We start from the raw sequence: 9011 nt of genomic DNA, 5'->3' as shown, positions 1-9011 counted from the left end.
TCATTGAAGAATCAATGCCAATTGGAACTCTTACTTCAGATGAGACTGGGAAACTGCACTTGTCTTTGCAGTAGTAGAAGGCATGATAAATGGAGAAAAAGATATCTGCCATAGTAGACATTAGACTCATTATGTACTCTTGAAACAAATTTATATATTGTTCAGTCCCACACGAGGATCTTGCATCCCTTGCTGGCAGCACCTTGGTTTTAGGGGTTAGGTTTGTGGCTCCGAGTGCTGGGGGAGGTAGTGCTGAGGCTGAGAAGGTCCAGCAGTCGGCTGAGGGCCGAGTGCACACCCAGGAAGATAGGGAAGCTGAAGACAAATTTTGAGGTAAGGGTGGAGATGGGCTTGCAGCTCCCCTAAAGGGCCTGAAGGGCTGGCGGGCCTGGAGGGGCAGGATGTGGCCAGTACCTGGGACAGCTGCTCCATGCAGCTCAAGGCCTTCTCCAGCCTCAGCTGCTCCTTTGTCATCTGCTAAGCCAAGCAGATGGTAGCAGAGCACACAAAGCCTTTTTAGCAGTGCACCATCCCTGGACCAGGGCAGTCCTTCACTGCACAGTCCTACTCCATGGCTTCCATGAACCAGGAGCCCATGTCGGAATTGTGGTTGTCTTTCACCAGATGTGTTTGTACTGGTAGCATCCTTCCATGTGGTTTGGGCATTTGGAGGAGACATTCAACAGGGCTGTGATCCCTAAGGCGTTCAGCATGTCTCTCCAGGCAGCGTTGAAGGCACCATGGAAGTAGAGGAACCAAAGAATCTCCAAGGGACCCCTCCGCCTGGATGCACAGAGCAGTTCCACTGGAACTGCAGCCCAGGTGACAGGACTCAGTGGCACTGGTGGGATGTCTGCCGGGTCGTTGGTTTTGGAACAGAATTCTGTGTAAGCAGAGGAAAACTTCTCACAGCCACGTTTGAGAATATAGATGTCTGCTCACTGAGGCTTAGAATGGAGTGCATGCACTACTAGGGTCATGGTGCAGTCCTCTCTGAGCCCTTGGCATGTGAGCTCCACTCAAAGTAGAGGATGACAGCCAAGTAGAGGATAGAGCACAAGAGGGCACACTTCCTCTTGGGCGTGCAGGATGGACTCCAGACTCATGGAGCCTTTGTTCCTCCTATTGTCCTGGGTGTTGTATCAAAGGAGGTGGACCGAACCTCCAATAGGAAAGGTATGCAAAAAATAGAGTAGCAAGCGTTTGCTGATGCTCCCCAGCCCCAGGGTTGGGGGCTGCCCCTGCTGTCAGCCCAGCTGCCGCCACTCACTGCACCATCCACCCCGTCCCTCAACCCATCGCAACCACCAGCTCCCAACCTCTGCCTTGGTGGTTCTCGCTTAGCTTCATCAGCCTTTTGAGCACATTGCCATCCATCTCTCCCAGTTAATCAATCGTCACCATGGAGTGTAGGAACTGGGGCGATCAATAGTCACCCAGGCCAGCCAGGCAACAGGAATGGGCGAACAAGGGTTAAGAGAAGGAGCCTTCAGAAGTGACCACCAACTTGGTTCCCCGAGGCTTGGGCGGCCAGACCCCTATTGGGTCACCTTCCTCCTTCATGTTCAGGTTACATAGCAGTCCTAGCAGCCTCAGGTGCCTTGCATGATCTTGCACTCACTAGGGGGTGGCAGCGGAAGTGAGTGTGTTGAAGGGAGAGTAGAGCTGGCTCCTTCCTGTTGTTGCCTCAAACGTGTTTTGCTGCTCCTGCACCTTGGGCTGCAGACAGCTCATTGCTGCTCTTCCCCTTGCATCCGCCAGAGCTCTGGGCACTGCATCCACTTTTTCTTGGAGGAAGTTTAATAATTGGTTTGGCAAGATGCTTGTCATCTATGTTGTCATTGAGATAATTGTTTTTCATATCATACAGCATTACAAGAGTATACATAGTACTAAGTTATTGTAACATCATAGGATCAATTCAGATAACTTTTGTATTTGGTATTGCTCATTGTGCTTTTCTATCTTACTTGTTCTTGTCCTCATAAAGTTTAGTGAACTTTTTGAGAAATTCTTTTCTGTTTTCTTGTTTTTCTTTATGGTGTCATCATTTTCTCCTGTCTTTATTTTACTTGGAAAAAGATAATAAGGGTAGGCCCTTATTATCTTTTTCCATCCACTTTGTTCTAATTTCTTCCTTCTTGTTTTGTTTTTGTTTTTGTTTTTGTTTTGTTTTTGTAACTACTCAAGGTGGATGATCAGAGACAACATTTATTTTATCCATCCATATATCTTTTTCTAATGTAAGCAAGTTGAAGTAGAAGCAGTACTTTAAGAACTTCTTAAGATGCATCCTGTTGCTGTTGATTGGTTGAATGTCAGTTATCTTCTGCTCAAAATTATTTCCAAATTTCCTTGTAAGTTTTATCTTTACCCCATATGTATATTTTATTAAAATGCTTTGCTTCATTTCAAAACTTTTGGTGATTTTTCACAAGGTTTACTTTGTTGACTCATCATTTAGTTCTGTTATCAAATCATCTACTCTGAACAACATCCATAAGAAAATTTTGAGACTCTTTTTGCTTGTATTAGATCACTTGTCAACACAGTGACAAAATACCTGAGATAAACAATTGAAAAGAAGGGAAGATGCATTTAAGATTTCCAGGAATTAAGGAAAAAGTGGGAATGTCCAAGAGTGCTGCCTGTACATGGGTCCACTTCCCAGAAACCCCAGCCCCTTTATGCTTTTCTTTCAACCCACTGTTCAGCCATGCAGCTCCCAGGGAAGCAGAGCACCCATGCAAGGGCACCAATGGCTTTTCTGAAAACAGTAAGCCTCACCCAATCATGGGGCTTTGAGACAGGCAGACAGGACAAACCATGCCAACACAGGTTAACAGTTCATGGAAGCATATGTAGTGAACCTGGGCCTGTTATTCTGGGTGAGAAAGAGCATTATGACCTGATGGTGACATTGAGGCTTGAAGTCATTCATGGGTGAACAGAGATGTTTTTTGCCACATAGCCTCTTCAAGGGCTTTAAAAATGTCCTCCTTTCTAGCCAAGTTTGAAAGGACGTCTAATCTGGCACTCAATGACAGCACTGTTCAACAACACTGCAAATGAAGTAACTTTTTCCTTCCCTGCTCCCCCAGCCTTTCCCAAAGAAGTACATCATTCTTTCTCCAAAACCATTGCTCCTTCTGGAATGGCTCCTTAAAATGGCTCTAGTCCAGGTCAGGCTTCAACATGGCTCCCCAGATGCTCTTCACAGGAGCTGTCACCAGGCAAGGACTCTGTCCCACCCCCAACTCTCTTGCACTTCTAGAATTCAAGGAGACCTGAACAGTGGAGTCCCCATTTCAATCAAAAGAGGGCCTTTGAAAAGAGTCTCCTAACAGGAGTTTAATTATGCAAAATTATATTAGTATACTTCCAGTAATCTGCCTAAAATTAAAAACTATAATATATGCAAGAGAGAGAAGATGGTGCTTCCAAGTACAAAGGATTCATTTCAGGTCTATGCCTAAGTAATTGCTTTCCTCCATGATCTTGCCAGATTATTCACTAAAGAAAAATCTGAATTGTACCAGAGTTTCCAGGAGCACCTTATGAAATGTGGCCTGTGTCACAGAGAGTAGGCCTAGAAGAAAAATGCTCCAAAGACCAAACCACACATCAGAGGAAAAAAAAAAAGTTCTATGGTTGTGGTCAATGTGCCCAGGATCCAGCAGCACAAATAACTAAGAAATAGTCCTTTCCCTTCCTTTCTCTTCCACCCCATCCTGCCTCTCAGTGACAACAAAGTCAAGATCTTCAGGTGACCTGCACACATCTTCAAGACACCATTCAGCTCCTGGCCACTTGCACATCTGCCTGCTATGGTGCTGCACTCTTTGTGATCCCACGTTGGTATATGGTACATCCACTGGCCCTGGACTCCATGTACATTTATTATTAGAAATAAATTATTATTAGTGCTTCTCAAGTTGCATGATCAGTGTCAACACTGATTTTATCCCTGTGTCTTTTTCTAATGTAAGCAGGTGGAATTATGAACTGCTTCATCAGCCTCCTATTGCTTTGATCTGTTGAATCTTTGTTATCTGTCAGCTCAAAAGCATTTCCAATTTTCCTTGTAATGTTTTTCTTTACCCCATATATATTTTTTATAAAAAGTCTTTGCTTTATTTGAAACTTCTGATGATCTTTCACTTATTTTTTATTGTTGACTCTTAATTTAATTCTATGTTCAAATCATCTATTCTCAATAAATCCTTGAGGAAATTTTGAGACTTGCTTTATGATTGCATTTGTTATCTTGCCTTCACTGCTTCAAAATACCTGAGATAAACTTTTTTTCCCTTGTACTTTTTCTCTTTTCTATTATTATATATTAAACATATATGTTTCCAACTGTATATATGGCAGTGGATTTCCTTTAGTTATTGTCATCATTTCTCCATATAATGTCCTTTTTTACTAGGTCCGTGTTCATTTTTCAAATATATTTTATATGTATTTTCACATGCATATTTTTTGAATATTCATGTTTCTTTTATATATATATATTCATACCCTAACTTTAACCTTTACCCTACACAATATTTAATACTAATCCTAAATTTACCCCATTCAAAAGCATATATAGTAATATGAATATTCTTACATACATATTCAAATATCCAATTGATAATTGTATACATAAGTATTTATATATGTTCACATATAATTTATCTGTACATTTGGAAATTAATAAATGTGTATTTATACATCTCACACCTTTTCCTATCTCAAAACATATATTTCTATGTATTTTAATGCACATTTTTACATGTACATTCTTATAATTACTTGTTTTTCAATATACCTATTCATTGCCTAATGTTTATGTGTAATTTGACTTGCATTCATATGTCATTGGTATATTTGCATATATACATTTTTATATACATATATATACATATATCTGCTTTCACAAATTAAAAATGTGTCTTCCTAAATCTCACATTTAACCCTTCAGAATTTCAAAACATCAAAATTGCACATGTGCATTCTTAAAATATTATTTTTCAATATACTTATTCATTCCCTAACCCTAACTATATACAAAATTTAGTACTAACCATAGTTTTACCCCTATAACTACCCTACTTTCAGATAAAAGCATATATACTTATATGAATACTCATATGTATTTATATTTACATACACATTTATCACTTATATTTGCAGAAGTGTTATTATATATACATATATAAAATTTATCTTTGCATTTGCATATTAAAAATTTGTATTTATATTTCATATTAACCCTTCCCTATTTCAAAACATATATTTATGTTAATTTTATGCAAATGTTACCATGCACATTCTTAGGTGTATTCATTTTTCCAACAAGTATATTTATTCCCTAAAGATAAACGTAAATGTAAACCAAAATTTGAAAGTGATAATAACCCTATATTTACTTGTATACTTAAACCTACCTTTAAATAAATGCATATATAATAATTTTAATATTCATTTGTAAATAATTATGTATACAGGTATCAATGTTATATTAGAATCTGTATCAGTATATATTCATATATATAATAAATCTGTGCAGTCCTGTTTTTAAAAATCTGTATTCATATGTTGTTGGGGTTTGAGTGTGCAGAGTTTAGCTCCCTCAGGCCTGACATTTTGCAAGAGCTGTGGTTGTGATTTAGGTCAGCTGAGGCAAACCTCAGTTAGGAGGAGGAAAAGTTCTCTTCCCCTTATCGCAAGTCACAAGTTCTGCATGGTTTGGCCAAGAGGAAGAAGCTTCCTGCATACTTATCCTGGGAACAGTACATTCTAAAGAAACAAATGCATCCTCAGGGGATTAGATAATGTCTACAAAGAACTTTAAGAGGGTACTTATCAAATAAACAGGAACGATCTGAATTTAGCTCTGTGTATCCGCTGAGGCATGATATTTGGGCAATGTGGGTAACGTGATATTGAAGAATTGCTTGCTTTGTTAGAAGAAGTAGATAAAAGGAGCTTGCAAATAAACCTCAGCATGCAGTTGCAATTGCTGCCTTTGCTCTGCATCCCCTGTGTCCTGGTTATTTCGCGACCCTTACCCAGGGACCCGAACGCTCTAGAGTTCACAATATGTGTTATGTTAAAACTTTTCTTAGTTCAGGGCTGGGGCTGGGGCTCAGTGGTAGTGCAATTTACTGACATGTGTGAGTAACTGGGTTTGATTCTCATCACTGCATATAAATAAATAAAATAAAGGTCTATCAACAACTAAATTTTTTTAAATAATAAATAAAAAATAAGACCTTCCCTAGTTCAAAACATATATATTTATTTATATTTTCATACTTATATTCATGAGTTATTCTAATGAGTATTCTGGTTTTTCATATGCATTTCTTTTACTAACCCTAACCATTACCCTGCACAAAATTTAACACTAAACCTAAATATAACCTTATACCTGAATCTACATTAGTATAGAAGCATACATAAAATTGTGAATATACATGTGTAATGAGACATATATATTCAATTATCAAAAATGTATTTGCATATATAATATATGCATATTTATTTGTGTATTCACAAATTTAAAAAGTGTATGTATACATCTCACATTAAACTCTTTTCTATTTCAAAAAATATATTTTTATATACTTTCACATGTACATTCTTAGAAATATTCCTGTTTTTTGATATACATATTCATTCCATAGCCATATTGCTAACTCTTGCCATAATTTAATAATAATCCTATGCATACCCCTTTAAGTAAATCTAATTTTACATAAAAGCCTATGTACTTACATAAATGTTTTGTGTATTTTGATACATATATTCAATTATCAATGGCATATTCACATATTTTTGTATTAATATATATTTTCTATTTCTGCATTTGCAAAATAAGAAATGTATATTCATACAACTCACATTAAACCTTTCACTGTTTTAAAGCATATGTGTTTATATATATTTTCATAGATATTTTCACAAGTATATGCTCATTAATATTCATGTTTTCTGAAAAACTTATTCATTCCCAAACATCAACCCTAACCCAAGCCATAATTTAATACTAACTCTCACAACACCCTTATACCTAAACCTATTTACATAAATATATGAATGTGTATGTGTATTTCAACTTAGATATTCAATTACAAATGGTATATTCACATATATATTATTGGTTATGCATATATAAAATTTATCTCTACAATTGCAATTTTAAAATGTGTATTTATAAGACTCACTTCCCTATTTCAAACATATACCAGGGGCATAGTGACACACACCTGTAATCCCAGTGGCTGTGGAGTCTCAGGATGATCTGGAGTTCAAAACCAGCCTCAGCAAAGCAAGGCAATAAGCAACTCAGTAAGACTTTCTGAATAAAAATTGACATAGTGCTAGGGATGTGGCTCAGTGGTCAAGGGTGCCCCCTGAGTTCAATCCCTGGTAACACCCCTCCAAAAAAACAAACCCATATATAGGGATATATGTTGCCATACAAATATACGCATGTACATTCTTATGAATATTCATGATTTTCAATATATATATTAATTCCTAACCCTAATCCTAAAAACAATAGTAATCCTAAATTTAACAATATACCTAAAAATATTAATATAGCATCATATATAATAATATGAATATTTTTGTTAATTAGACAGGTCCATTTCATAAGTATTATTACATATTAATATACATTTATCTGTGTTTACAATTTTTAAAAAAATGTATTTATATCTCCTCTTAAATCCTTCTCCATTTGAAAAATGTACACTTACATATATTTTCATGTGTAATTATATTTTTGTTTTTGATTTACATATTCATTCTCTAACTTTAACCCAAGCTATAATTTAATATTAACTCTCAAAATATCTCTATAGTTAATTTTACATGAATGTGTATGTAGTAATATGTTTATGTATATTTTGACTTATATATTCAATTTTCAATGGTATATTTGCATACATATCAATATGTTTTATATAATTTATCTCTGCATTTGCAAATTAAAAATGTGTATTATGATTCAAATTAAACCCTTGCCTATTTCAAAACATATATATTTTCATACACATTTTCACGTGCACATTCTTATGAATATTCATGCTTTTGAGATATACATATTCATTCCCTAGCCCTATGTCTAACCCTACACTATTCCTAAATTTAGTTCTATACATAAAACTACATTAATATAAAGCATATGTAATAATATGAATATTCATGTGTAATTAGACATAAATTTAATATCAATGGATAAAGAGTGTGGCTTAGGAGGCAACTTACATAATGATCAGAAAGCAGAGAGAGAAACTCTTTTCTCCAGATTCAAAATGTATACCTCATACACATGCCTCCAATGAACAACTTCCTCCAGCCACACCCCACCTGCCTTGAGTTTACCACTCAACTAATTCACTGATTAGATCAAGACAATCTTTCAGTCATTTCTCATCTGAACCTTCTTGCACTGTCTCACATATGAGACAGTAATTTTCTTTGCCTTCAACTTCATTGATTGGCATGAGATAGACAACCTTTTGCAAGGCCTCACTGACAAAATGTAGTTCAACTTCATCTATTTGTGCTTATCTTCCTATGTTAGCTCTCAAAATATTTTGTGAGTGCTACTCAAGAAAATATGAAATGGTGATCAGTTCTGCTAACACTGAGTATGTGTTTCACTAATATCAAAGTTCTACCCTGCTGCTCTGTTTCCATGTTTTTCTGCATATATGATAAACTTGAGTCATAGGGTAATATTTTTGAAGCCATTTTACAATGCCAATCAAACCTGGCATTTTTTATATTAATGTTACGCAGGTCAGTCAAGGGGATACCACTATAAGCTATAATTCACATGTGCACAATCTGGGATAATTCTGTGACTATCAACTGGTTGCTGGTAATGAGATGCATCCCAATTTCAGACAAGCTAAAATGTGAAGAAAAGAATACTCTGGCAGACACAAGGCAGAATCACTTCTGATGATTCCTTCTATCTTTCTGAAAGTGACGAGAAATGCAGT

The 9011-nt window shown here is 36.3% G+C and overlaps 1 pseudogene; it reads right to left on the bottom strand.

The window, feature by feature from the left end:
- Window positions 1-209: 209 nt before the first annotated feature.
- On the bottom strand, window positions 210-1888 carry LOC124101927 (dual specificity protein phosphatase 4-like; annotated as a pseudogene).
- Between the last annotated feature and the right edge of the window lie 7123 nt (window positions 1889-9011).

The sequence above is a fragment of the Marmota monax genome, unplaced genomic scaffold (assembly GCF_021218885.2).
Source record: "Marmota monax isolate L192 unplaced genomic scaffold, Marmota_monax_Labrador192_F-V1.1 WCK01_AAM20220418_F8-fsc00616, whole genome shotgun sequence".
NCBI lineage: Eukaryota > Metazoa > Chordata > Mammalia > Rodentia > Sciuridae > Marmota > Marmota monax.
This window is presented reverse-complemented; position numbering and strand designations above follow the sequence as displayed.